The sequence below is a fragment of the Symphalangus syndactylus genome, chromosome X, assembly GCF_028878055.3.
Source record: "Symphalangus syndactylus isolate Jambi chromosome X, NHGRI_mSymSyn1-v2.1_pri, whole genome shotgun sequence".
NCBI lineage: Eukaryota > Metazoa > Chordata > Mammalia > Primates > Hylobatidae > Symphalangus > Symphalangus syndactylus.
In genome coordinates this window covers 132,902,830-132,916,530 of record NC_072447.2, presented here as the reverse complement: position 1 = coordinate 132,916,530, position 13,701 = coordinate 132,902,830, and positions in this window count along the sequence as shown.

Sequence of the window (13,701 nt, the reverse complement as noted above, 5' to 3'; positions counted from 1 at the left end):
GTTAAATGGACATAGTTGCCATTTTCCTGTGAACCTGCAATCAGAATAGGACAGGGTAGGCCAATGTCTGTATTCCAGTCTCCCAGGCAGAGTTTTGACCTAGTGGATATTAGGAGGAATGGGGATTCAAAGATGACAAATCAATGTTGTGGCATTTGTTTGCTTTGATACAAGACTTTGCTAGCATCTCAGCACTTCCTTGGTTAAAGGGTGCAAGAATAGGGTTCTGCTGTTTCTTCTTTCCTATTTTATAAAAAGGAGGCTTTCTGTAAGCCAGGAAGAGGGCACTCTCAAGTAATCAAATTGGCTGGCACCTTGATCTGGGACTTCCAGTCTCCAGAACTCTGAGAAAATACATTTGTGTTGTTTAAGCCAGTGAGTCTGTGGTATTTTGTTATGGCAGCCTGAGCAGCCTATACACCAGTCAGTGTACATGCACAACCAATTAAGCTATTGTTAGATAGGAATAGATTTAGTAAGGGTGAAGAGAAGACTTTCTATTTTATGTATTTATTTGAGACAGAGTCTCTCTGTCATCCAGGATGGAGTGCAGTGGTGTGATCATGGCTCACATCAGCCTTGACCTTCCAGGCTCAAGTGATCCTCCCACCTCAGTCTCCCGAGTAGCTGGGACCACAGGCATGTGCCACCATGCCTGGCAAATTTTTGTATTCTTTGTAGAGATGGGGTTTCACCATGTTGCCCAGGCTGGTCTTGAACTCCCTCTTGCCTTGACCTCCCAAAGTGTTGGGATTATAGGTGTGAGCCACCATGCCCGGCTTAATATTTTTATTTTAGAATTAGAGAGATTAGGCCAGCCGCAGTGGCTCACGCCTGTAATCCCAGTATTTGAGAGGCTGAGGTGGGTGGATCACTTGAGGTCAGGAGTTCGAGACCAGCCTGACCAACACGGTGAAACCGTCTCTACTAAAAATACAAAAATTAGCCGGGTGTGGTGGTACGTGCCTGTAATCCCAGCTACTCAGGAGGCTGAGGCAGGAGAATCACTTGAACCCGGGAGGTGGAGGTTGCAGTGAGCCGAGATCTCACTATTGCATTCCAGCCTGGATGACAGAGTGAGACTCTGTCTCAAAAAAAAAAAAAAAAAATGGAGAGATTAAATTTCCACAGATAAGTGTAATAACTGGTGGGATAGCTATCTAACCCAGAACAGAAACACAGAAAGTAGAGGGACAGAAAGTATACTGAACAGCTCCAGGTAAGGTAGATAGCATGGCTGGGATTCTGCTTAGCTTGATACCTTCCCCATTTAGAAGAGAAAGGTTAAAAAGCACATTCTTCTTCTTCGTCTTCTTTTTTTTTTTCCATACTCATATCACCTTTTGAAAATTAGCCTTCAGTTTAGCTTTTGTGCGAATGAATTCAGAGGTTAGAAGCAAGATGTGTTGGGAGGTGCCAGTAGGGTGAGCTGAGGCTCACCAGTGAGAATGAAAGCCAATTTCCTAGACTTGCCTGGGGAAGGTATATTAGAATGGGGGCCATTTGTTCTCAATGTTCAACTCCCACTTATGAGTGAGAACATGCGGTGTTTGGTTTTCTGTTCCTGTGTTAGTTTGCTGAGGATGATGGCTTCCAGCTTCATTCATATCCCGGCCAAGGACATGATCTCATTCCTTTTTATGGCTGCATAGTATTCCATGGTGTATATGTACCACATTTTCTTTATCCAGTCTATCATTGATGGGCATTTGGGTTGGTTCCACAAACCGGCACGTTTTGCACATGTATCCCATTTTTTTAAAGAAGAAATAAAGAAAAAAGAAAAGAAAAAAAAATGGGGACCATTTATCTTGGATGGCCAGAGGTTTGGTAGACATCCTCAAGTTTAGACAGGCCTTAGAGTTCAGATGAAAAAGGAGTGTGTCTTCATAATAGAGGCTCAGTTTGGACAAGGAAAATTTTGGTGTGTGTGTGTGTGTGTGTGTTTAAAATTTGTGACACTTGGTCTTACAGTCACTGGGAAAAGGCAGAAATTTTGAGGAAAAGGAGTACTCAATAAAGCATTCTTTTACCCTAAGGTATTTGGTCTCTGTCATTATTACATCCAAATTAAAACAAGACAGGGAACTATGTATTCCTTGATAAAATGGTCTTCACTTGTAATCTGTATTAGAGTACTTAAAACTTCTGATCAATCAATTATATATCGTACGTTGAAATGTAATTAAAATTTTGTCATTGCAACTATTTCAGACCTCCAATTATCCTTATTTATTTTTTGAGACAGAATCTCCATCTGTTTCCTGGGTGGGAGTACAGTGGTGTGATTATAGCTGACTGCAGCCTTGACCTCCTGGGCTCAAACGATCCTCCCAGGCTCAAGCAATCCTCCCAGTTCAGCCTCCCTAGTAGCTGAGACTACAGGTGTGCACCACCATGCCCAGCTAATTTTTTGACTTTTTTGTAGAGATGGGGATCTCGCCACGTTGCCCAGACTGATATCGAACTCCTTGGCTCAAGTGATCCACCTGCCTTGGCCTTCCAAACTGCTGGGATTACAGTTGTGAAACACTGCATCTGACCTAATTTCTTTTTAGTTTTTTCACAGTGTGGGATTCAGAGTCTAATAGATTGCTGAAATACATATTTAATACCTCAGTTTTAAATATAAGAAATATGATAATATTACATTCAATTGTAGCTGTGCAGAGGTTTGGCTTAAGATCCAAATAGTGTAGCTTGGCCGGGCACAGTGGCTCACGCCTGTAGTCCCAGCACTTTGGGAGGCCGAGATGAGCGGATCACCTGAGGTCAGGAGTTCAAGACCAGCCTGGCCAACATGGTGAAATCCCGTCTCTACTAAAAATACAAAAATTAGCTGGGTGTGTTGGGACATGCCTGTAATCCCAGCTACTTGGGAGGCTGAGGCAGGAGAATTGCTTGAATCCAGCAGGCAGAGGTTGCAGTGAGCTGAGATCGTGCCACTGCACCCCAGCCTGGGCAACAAGAGCAAGACTCTGTCTCAAAAAAAAAGTATAGTTTTGTACAATATACTGATATAAAAATTAATATTTTTGTGTAGCTAATATATGCACATGGAGCAAAGTTCCAAAGTTATCAAAGGGCATACACTGAAAATTAGGTCTCTCTTTCTCCCTTATCTCCAAGTTCTCCAGTTCCTTCCCCTGAAGGTAACCACTATTACAAGTTTCTTACGTTTCCTTTTACAAGTATTCCACAGTGCATTGATTCTGGAACAGGACATTTCCCCCTCCTTAGCAAGCTCTCAGTATCTGGCAGCAAAAAATGTTGCTTTTCAAGGTGAAAAACTAATGTTCCGAGTAGTAGCATGGAACGGTGACCACCCTTGTTCCTTCTCAAACTCCTCCTTAGAAACCATATTCCCAGACCAAATCAGCAGACATTTGTCTAAACCACTTCTAGCTGGACATAACATGAACACAGACACCTTTATCATGAGCGTACAAGAACCCAAACACCTAACACATCCAGATGTTTAATATTTATTTAGTGCATATGTGTAGAAAAGTAGGTGCTTTTGGTAGGTTGTTGAGCAAGGAGGGGGTTGCAGTTTTATGCAAGATGGAATCAGGGAGAAATTATTCACTCTTTTCCAAGAAGTTGGAGAGGATTTCATCAAAGAAGTGCTGTGTAAATGACAGAAAGGAGATGCAGAGAAGGCATTACAGCATGAGTTGTGGTCTGGGAGAAATGTTGGAATTGGGGTTTGGGATAAAAGAAAGACAGTAGTGTTGAGTGTTGACTCGTGAAGAGCAAGGGGAGGCATTAGATTGGCATGAGGAGGCAGTGAAGGGAGAGTGAGGTAATATGGGATTTGCATTTGTAGATAATGAAGGCTTGTATAGGACCTGTGGACAGAAGTCAGTAAAGAACTCTGTATTTACTATGCTTTCTATATTCCTAGCACTGCCGTCGGAACTATAACTTGGTCTAGAATTTTTCTCTGAGGCACTGAAGAATGGATTGTGGGTCTGGGTGCGGTGGCTCACACCTACAATCCCAGCACTTTGGGAGGTCGAGGTGGGTGGATCACTTGAGGCCAGGAGTTCGAGACCAGCCTGGCCAACCTGGTGAAACCCCCGTCTCTACTAAAAATACAAAAATTAGCCGGGCATGGTGGCATGTGCCTGTAATTCCAGCTACTCGGGAGGCTGAGGCAGGAGAATCACTTGAACCCAGGAGGCGGAGGTTTCAGTGAGCCGAGATCACGCCATTGCACTCCAGCCTGGGCGACAGGGTAAGACTCTGTCTCAAAAAAAAAAAAAAGAATGGATTGTGGGATAATATGGTGGGTTTCCTACGTCATGTTCTTCTCACAGGTTGACTCTATTTACTAAACAGTCATAACGCTCCCTAATAACTTGTTATGCATCTATGATCCACACATCTATGTAAAGCAGGGTTCCTTAGCCTCGCCCCTATTGGCATTCTGGTTTGAATAATTCTTTGTTGCGGCAAGCTGTCCTGTGCATTGTAAGATGCTTAGCAGCATCTTTGATGCCAATAACACTCTCCCAAAAATGTCTCTAGACATTGGCAAATATCCCTTGGGAAGGAGACAAAAATCACCCTCATGGGGAACCACTAATATAAAACCTTACAAACCTATGTTTTGTTCTGTAAATTCCCCCCACTTTTTTTTTTTTTGAGGTGGAGTTTTGCTCTTGCCCAGCTATTTTTGTATTTTTAGTAGAGATGGGGTTTCTCCATGTTGGTCAGGCTGGTCTCGAACTCCCGACCTCAGGTGAGCCTCCTGCCTCGGCCTCCCAAAAAAACCCTTTAAAAAATTAACATCTAAACTGGATGTGGTGGTGCTCATCTGTAGTCCCAGGTACTCCAGAGGCTGGGGTGGGAGGATCTCTTGAGCCCAGGTGCTGTAGTGCGCCATGATTGAGCCTGTGAATAGTCACTGCACTCCAGCCTGGGAACACAGCAAGACCCTGCCTCAAAAAATTAACATTTAAAAATCTTTATCAAAATAATGCATTGGGCTGGGTAAGGTGGCTCCTGCCTATAATCCTAGCACTTTGGGAGGCTGAGGAGGGTGGATTGCTTGAGCCCAGGAGTTCAATACCAGCTTGGGCAACATAGCAAGACCCCTATCTCTACAAAAAAATTTAGGCCGGGCGCGGTGGCTCACGCTTGTAATCCCAGCACTTTGGGAGGCCGAGGCGGGCGGATCACGAGGTCAGGAGATCGAGACCACGGCGAAACCCCGTCTCCACTAAAAATACAAAAAATTAGCTGGGCATGGTGGTGGGCGCCTTTAGTCCCAGCTACTCGGAGAGGCTGAGGCAGGAGAATGGCGTGAACCCGGGAGGTGGAGCTTGCAGTGAGCCGAGATTGCGCCATTGCACTCCAGCCTGGGCGACAGAGCGAGACTCCGTCTCAAGAAAAAAAAAAAAAATTTAAAAAATTAGCTGGGCGTGATGGCGTGCACCTGTAGTCCCAGTTACTCAGGAAGCTGAGGTGGGACGATGGCTTGAGCCTGGGAGGTTGAGGTTGCAGTGAGCCACGATTGCACCGCTGCACTCCAGCCTGGGTGACACAGCAAGACCCATCTTGAAAATAATAATAATAATAATCATGATAATAATGCATTTATGTAAATAAAAATCACTCATGATAGAAAGCAACTATCTCCTGCCTTGCCCCTGCCTACCTGTAGTCCCATTCCCTAAGAACTTCCACTTAACTGTTGCTGGTTTGGGTTTTTCTAATGATTTCTGCCATATACATTCACCTGTTTATCCATTTACTTAAACAATATATTAGTTGAGCACTGTGTTTGTTTGCTCGGGCTGCCATCACAAAATACCACTGGGTGGCTTAAACAATAGAAATTAATTTTCTCACCGTTCTGGAGGCTGCAAGTTCAAGATCAAGGTGCTGGCAGGGCTGGTTTCCTCTGAGGGCCACCAGGGAAGGATCTGTTCCAGGCCTCTCACCTTGGCTTGCAGATGATTGCTGTCTTGCTGCCTCCAAACCTGGTTGTCCCTCTGTGCATGTGTGTCCCTGGTGTCTCTTCCTCTTCTAAGGACACTAGTCATATTGGAGCAGGGCCATACCCCAGTGGCCTCAGTTTAATTTAATCACCTTAGTGAAGACCTTATCTCCAAACATAGTTTCATACTGAGGTACTGGCATTTCAGTACACGAATTCTGGGGGACACTATTCAACCCACGACAAGTACCTACTGTGTGCCAGTCACCGTTCTAAACACTGGGCATGGAACAGCCAACAAAATGGATGAAAATCTCTGCTCTTGGCTGGCGCGGTGGCTCAAGCCTGTAATCCCAGCACTTTGGGAGGCCGAGGCAGGTGGATCACCTGAGGTCAGGAGTTTGAGACCAGCCTGGCCAACATGGCGAAACCCTGTCTGTACTAAAAGTACAAAAAATAGCCAGGCATGGTGGCAGGTGCCTGTAATCCCAGTTACTTGGGAGGCTGAGGCAGGAGAATCGCTTGAACCTGGGAGGTGGAGGTTGCAGTGAGCCAAGATTGCAGCACTGCACTCCAGCCTGGGTGACAGAGTGAGACTCTGTTTCAAAAACAAAAACAAATAGAGTAGCCAGGGAAAACCTCTCTGAGAAGTGGACATTTGAGTAAGGACCTGAAGAAGGTGATAGAGAAAGTCATGCAAATGTCTGGGGAAGGATAATTCTAGGCAGAAAGAACAGCTGGTGCCAAGGTCCTGAGGTGGGAACATGTCCAGTTTGCTCAAGGAACAGCAAGGAGGCTCCTGGGGCTGGTGCGGAATGAGCAAGGGGGAGTAGCAGGAGCTGCAGGGCTCGGGGGATGGTGAGGCAGATGATGGCATAAGGCCTAGTAAACCATTGTCATGGCTTTGGCTTTTGTTCTGAGTGAGATAGCAAGCCATTGGACAAGTCATGGGTGGAGGTAGGTTTCAAAAGAATCTCTCTAGCTGCTCTGTGAATAACAGACTAAAAGGGGGTTAGGGAGGAAGCAGGGAGACCAGTAAGGGGAATGTTGCAATAATCCATTTTTTCTGAATCCTTCCTTGGTTTACCAGCTCTAGACATCTTTTATTGACCGGATAGGTGGGGATTTAGCTCACTTCTGCTGCAGCACCGCCTTTTTCTTCCTGCTAATACATCACTAGTTTTAGTTTCTCTGTTTAGGTCCTTTCCCCAGAGGCAATCATTCTAATGGTGTCTTTTTGTTTGTATGCCTTTTTGGTTATCTTTGTGCCTTTTTTTTTTTTTTTTTTTTTGAGACAAAGTCTCTCTCTGTTGCCCAGGCTGGAGTGCAGTTATGTGATCACAGCTCACTGCAGCCTCTACTTCCTGGGCTCAAGTGATCCTCCCATCTCAGCCTTCTGAGTAGCTGGGGTGACAGACTTGCACCACCATGCCCAGCTAATTTTTTGATTTTTTTGTAGAGACAAGTGTCGCCATGTTGCCCAGGCTAGTCTTGAACTCCTGGGCTCCAGCAATCCACCACCTCAGGCTCCAAAAGCCCTGTGATTACAGGCATGAGCCACTGTGCCTGGCCTCTTTGTGCCTTTATATAAGGTACATAAACCTCTATTTCTTGTTCATCTATAGATAATATCTCCTAGTTGTACACTTTCTAAAATTAGAGTATTAGTGCTGCTACATGTTCTTCCAGCTCCCCTCATTCTGTCTACTTTCCAACTTCTGTAAGCTATGCTTTTACATTAAGTTTGTTAACATTTCCTTTATACTTTGTAATCATAGTTAAATTTCCTGTGATTTGTGTCTAGGTTAGACTCCAAAAGTTGAAAATCAATAAAGATAGTGTTTACATTGTTATAATAATATAAATATTTTTCAGTGTGAAGCCAAGGGATGTGCCTTGATTGCATTTTCTTCTTTATAGTTCCAATGTCACAACCTCCATCAGTTACTCTTTATCATTCCGTATTCTAGCTGCCTTTATTATTAGAAAATGGCATTCTTGATTGCCTTTTTTTGTAGTTAAGCTAGATATATGCCTTCTTTACCATAACTCTGCTGTCTTCCAGCTTCTTCCTTATTTTGTCTATTGCTTAGAATAAAGTCCATTCTTCTTAAAGCCCACTTCCTGTGTTAGTTCTTTTGTTGTTGTTGTCTTTTTTTTTTTTTTTTTTTTTTATGATGACGGAATCTTGCTCTGTTGCCCAGGCTGGAGTGCAGTGGCATGATCTGGGCCCATTGCAGCCTCTGCCTCCTGGGTTTAAGTGATTCTCCTGCCTCAGCCTCCTGAGTAGCTGGGATTACAGGCATGCACCACCATGCCCGGCTAATTTTTGTATTTCTAGTAGAGACGGGGTTTCACCATGTTGGCCAGGGTGGTCCCAAACTCCTGTCCTCAGGTGATCTACTCACCTCAGCCTCCCAAAGTACGGGGATTACAGGTGAAAGCCACTGCATCTGGCCTAAAAGTTGTATTTTATTAATATAAATGTTTAGACTTAATATTTAGGGGACACTTGCCTGTCAGCACATAGATAGTTAATTATTAAGAAAAATATGTATATTTTTAACAACAGTGTTCTATATTTGTACAAAGCATTACAATCTTCTCAGTGTTCTTTATTCACAAACTTTTCACTATATTTATTTAACAAGTTAACAGTGTCAAACTACATGTTACTACCTGTCAAGTGCCAAGCGCTCAACTTAGAGACAAACAAAAAGTGCTTGGAGCACTGAATGGAAACAGAAAAAGGCTAAGAAAGGCCAATAGAGATATTTTAGAAGCAGTCAAAGAGGATGGTTTGGGGAGAGTTAGATTCCTGAGCAACATCAGATTTCCCTTAAGGTTCAGAGGGGCTTCACAAAATAATTTTTAGAAGACATGAGACAAAATTAGCTGGGCTTGGTGGCATGCATCTGTAGTCCCAGATACTCAGGAGGCTCAGGCAGGAGGAGGATGACTTGAGCCCAGGAGTTCAAGCATGCAGTGAGCTATGATCATGCCACTGCATTCCACCCTGGGCCAGAGTGAGAGAGAGAGACCCCATCTCTTAAAAAAATAAATATTGGGGAGGGGCGCCAACCATTGCTGAGGCTTGAGCAGGTAAACAAAGCAGCCAGGAAGCTCGAACTGGGTGGAGCCCACTGCAGCTCAAGGAGGCCTGCCTGCCTCTGTAGACTCCACCTCTGGCGGCAGGGCATAGCTGAACAAAAGGCAGCAGAAACTTCTGCAGACTTAAACGTCCCTGTCTGACAGCTTTGAAGAGAGTAGTGGTTCTCCCAGCATGGAGTTTGAGATCTGAGAACAGACAGACTGCCTCCTCAAGTGGGTCCCTGAACCCCGAGTAGCCTAACTGGGAGGCACCTCCCAGTAGGGGCCAACTGACACCTCACACGGCCGGGTGCCCCTCTGAGACAAAGCTTCCAGAGGAATGATCAGGCAGCAACATTTGCTGTTCTGCAATATTTGCTGTTCTGCAGCCTCCACTGGTGATACCCAGAAAAACAGGGTCTGGAGTGGACCTCCAGCAAACTCCAACAGACCTGCAGCTAAGGGTCCTGACTATTAGAAGGAAAACTAACAAACAGAAAGGACATCCACACAAAAACCCCATCTGTACGTCACCATCATCAAAGACCAAAGGTAGATGACCCATCTCATGTGCAGAGACACACATAGGCTCAAAACAAAGGGATGGAGGAAGATCTACTAAGCAAATGGAAAACAAAAAAAAGCAAGGGTTGCAATCCTAATCTCTGATAAAACAGACTTTAAACCAACAAAGATCAGAAGAGACAAAGAAGGCCATTACATAATGGTAAGGGGATCAATTCAACAAGAAGAGCTAACTATCCTAAATATATATGCATCCAATACAGGAGCACCCAGATTCACAAAGCAAGTCCTTAGAGACCTATAAAGAGACTTGGACTCCCACACAATAATAATGGGAGACTTTAACACCCCACTGTCAACATTAGACAGATCAACGAGACAGAAAGTTAACAAGGATATCCAGAAATTGAACTCAGCTCTGCACCAAGCAGACCTAATAGACATCTACAGAACTCTCCACCCCAAATCAACAGAATATACATTCTTCTCAGCACCACATCGCACTTATTCCAAAATTGACCACATAGTTGGAAGTAAAGCACTCCTCAGCAAATGTAAAAGAGCAGAAATTATAACAAACTGTCTCTCAGACCACAGTGCAATCAAACTAGAACTCAGGATTAAGAAACTCACTCAAAATCACTCAACTACATGGAAACTGAACAGCCTGCTCCTGAATGACTACAGGGTACATAACGAAATGAAGGCAGAAATAAAGATGTCCTTTGAAACCAATGAGAACAAAGACACAACATACCAGAATCTCTGGGACACATTTAAAGCCATGTGTAGAGGGAAATTTATGGCACTCAATTCCCACAAGAGAAAGCAGGAAAGATCTAAAATTGACACCCTAACATCACAATTAAAAGAACTAGAGAAGTAAGAGCAAACACATTCAAAAGCTAGCAGAAGGCAAGAAATAACTAAGATCAGAGCAGAACTGAAGGAGATAGAGACACAAAAAACACTTCAAAAAATTAATGAATCCAGGAGCTGGTTTTCTGAAAAGATCAACAAAATTGATAGACTGCTAGCAAGACTAATGAAGAAAAGAGAGAAGAATCAAATAGATGCAATAAAAAATGATAAAGGGATTATCACTACCAATCCCACAGAAATACAAACTACCATCAGAGAATCCTATAAACACCTCTACGCAAATAAACTAGAAAATCTAGAAGAAATGGATAAACTCCTCGACACATACACTCTCCCAAGACTAAACCAGGAAGAAATTGAATCCCTGAATAGACCAATAACAGGGTCTGAAATTGAGGCAGTAATTAATAGCCTACCAACCAAAGAAAGTCCAGGACCAGACGGATTCACAGCCAAATTCTGCCAGATGTACAAGGAGGAGCTGGTACCATTCCTTCTGAAACTATTCTAATCGATAGAAAAAGAGGGAATCCTCCCTAACTCATTTTATGAGGCCAGCATCATCCTGATACCAAAGCACGGCAGAGACACAACAAAAAAAGGGAATTTTAGACCAATATCCCTGATGAATATCGATGCAAAAATCCTCAGTAAAATACTGGCAAACCGAATCCAGCAGCACATCAAAAAGCTTATCCACCATGATCAAGTGGGCTTCATCCCTGGGATGCAAGGCTGATTCAACATATGCAAATCAATAAACGTAATCCATCATATAAACAGAACCAAAGACAAAAACCACATGATTATCTCAATAGATGCAGAAAAGGCCTTTGACAAAATTCAACAGCCCTTCATGCTAAAAACTCTCAATAAATTAGGTATTGATGGGACATATCTCAAAATAATAAGAGCTATTTATGGCAAACCCACAGCCAATATCATACTGAATGGGCAAAAACTGGAAGCATGCCCTTTGAAAACTGGCAAAAGACAGGGATGCCCTCTCACCACTCCTATTCAACACAGTGTTGGAAGTTCTGGCCAGGGCAATCAGGCAGGAGAAAGAAACAAAGGGTATTCAATTAGGAAAAGAGGAAGTCAAATTGTCCCTGTTTGCAGATGACATGATTGTATATTTAGAAAACCCCATTGTCTCAGCCCAAAATCTCCTTAAGCTGATAAGAAACTTCAGCAAATTCTCAGGATACAAAATCAATGTGCGAAAATCACAAGCATTCCTATACACCAACAACAGACAGAGAGCCAAATCATGAGTGAACTCCCATTCACAATTGCTTCAAAGAGAATGAAACACCTAGGAATCCAACTTACAAGGGATGTGAAGGGTCTCTTCAAGGAGAACTACAAACCACTGTTCAACGAAATAAAAGAGGCCACAAACAAATGGAAGAACATTCCATGCTCATGGGTAGGAAGAATCAATATCATGAAAATGGCCATACTGCCCAAGGTAATTTATAGATTCAATGCCATCCCCATCAAGCTACCAATGACTTTCTTCACAGAATTGGAAAAAATTACTTTAAAGTTCATACGGAACCAAAAAAGAGCCCGCATTGCGAAGACAATCCTAAGCAAACAGAACATAGCTGGAGGCATCATGCTACCTGACTTCAAACTATACTACAAAGCTACAGTAACCAAAACAGCATGGTACTGGTTCCAAAACAGAGATATAGACCAATGGAACAGAACAGAGGCCTCAGAAATAACACCACACATCTACAACTGTCTGATCTTTGACAAACCTGACAAAAACAAGAAGTGGGGAAAGAATTCCCTATTTAATAAATGGTGCTGGGAAAACTGGCTAGCCATATGTAGAAAGCTGAAATTGGATCCCTTCCTTACACCTTATGCAAAAATTAATTAAAGATGTATTAAAGACTTAAATGTTAGACCTAAAACCATAAAAACCCTAGAAGAAAACCTAGGCAATACCATTCAGGACATAGGCATGGGAAAGGACTTCATGTCTAAAACACCAAAATCAATGGCAACAAAAGCCAAAACTGACAAATGGGATCTAATTAAAGTAAAGAGCTTCTGCACAGCAAAAGAAACTACCATCAGAGTGAACAGGCAACATACAGAATGGGAGAAAATTTTTGCAATCTACCCATCTGACAAAGGGCTAATATCCAGAATCTACAAAGAACTTAAACAAATTTACAAGAAAAAAATCAAACAACCCCATCGAAAAGTGGGCAAAGGACATGAACAGACTATTCTCAAAAGAAGACATTTATGCAGCCAAAAGACACATGAAAAAATGCTCATCATCACTGGCCATCAGAGAAATGCAAATCAAAACCACAATGAGATACCATCTCACACCAGTTGGAATGGTGATCATTAAAAAGTCAGGAAACAACAGGTGCTGGAGAGAATGTGGAGAAATAGGAACACTTTTACACTGTTGGTGGGACTGTAAACTAGTTCAACCATTGTGGAAGACAGTGTGGCAATTCCTCAAGGATCTAGAACTAGAAATACCATTTGACACAGCCATCCCATTACTGGGTATATACCCAAAGGATTATAAATCGTGCTGCTATAAAGACCCATGCACACGTATGTTTATTGCAGCACTATTCACAATAGCAAAGACTTGGAACCAACCCAAATGTCCATCAGTGATAGACTGGATTAAGAATATGTGGCACATATACACCATGGAATACTATGCAGCCATAAAAAATGATGAGTTCATGTCCTTTGTAGGGACATGGATGAAGCTGGAAACCATCATTCTCAGCAAACTATCGCAAGGGCAGAAAACAAAACACCACATGTTGTCCCTTATAGGTGGGAATTGACCAGTGAGAACACTTGGACACAGGAAGGGGAACATCACACACTGGGGCCTGTCATGGGGTGGGGGGAGGGGGGAGGGATAGCATTAGGAGATATACCTAATATAAATGACAAGTTAATGGGTGCAGCACACCAATATGGCAATGGCACATGTATACATTTGTAACAAACCTGCACGTTGTGCACATGTACCCTAGAACTTAAAGTATAATTAAATAAATAAATAAATAAATAAACAAGGCCGGGCATGGTGGCTCACGCCTGTAATCCCAGCACTTTGGGAGGCCAAGGTGGGAGGATCATGAGGTCAGGAGATCGAGACCATCCTGGCCAACATGGTGAAACCCTGTCTCTACTAAAATGCAAAAAATTAGCTGGACATGGTGGTGCGCACCTGTAGTCCCAGCTACTTGAGA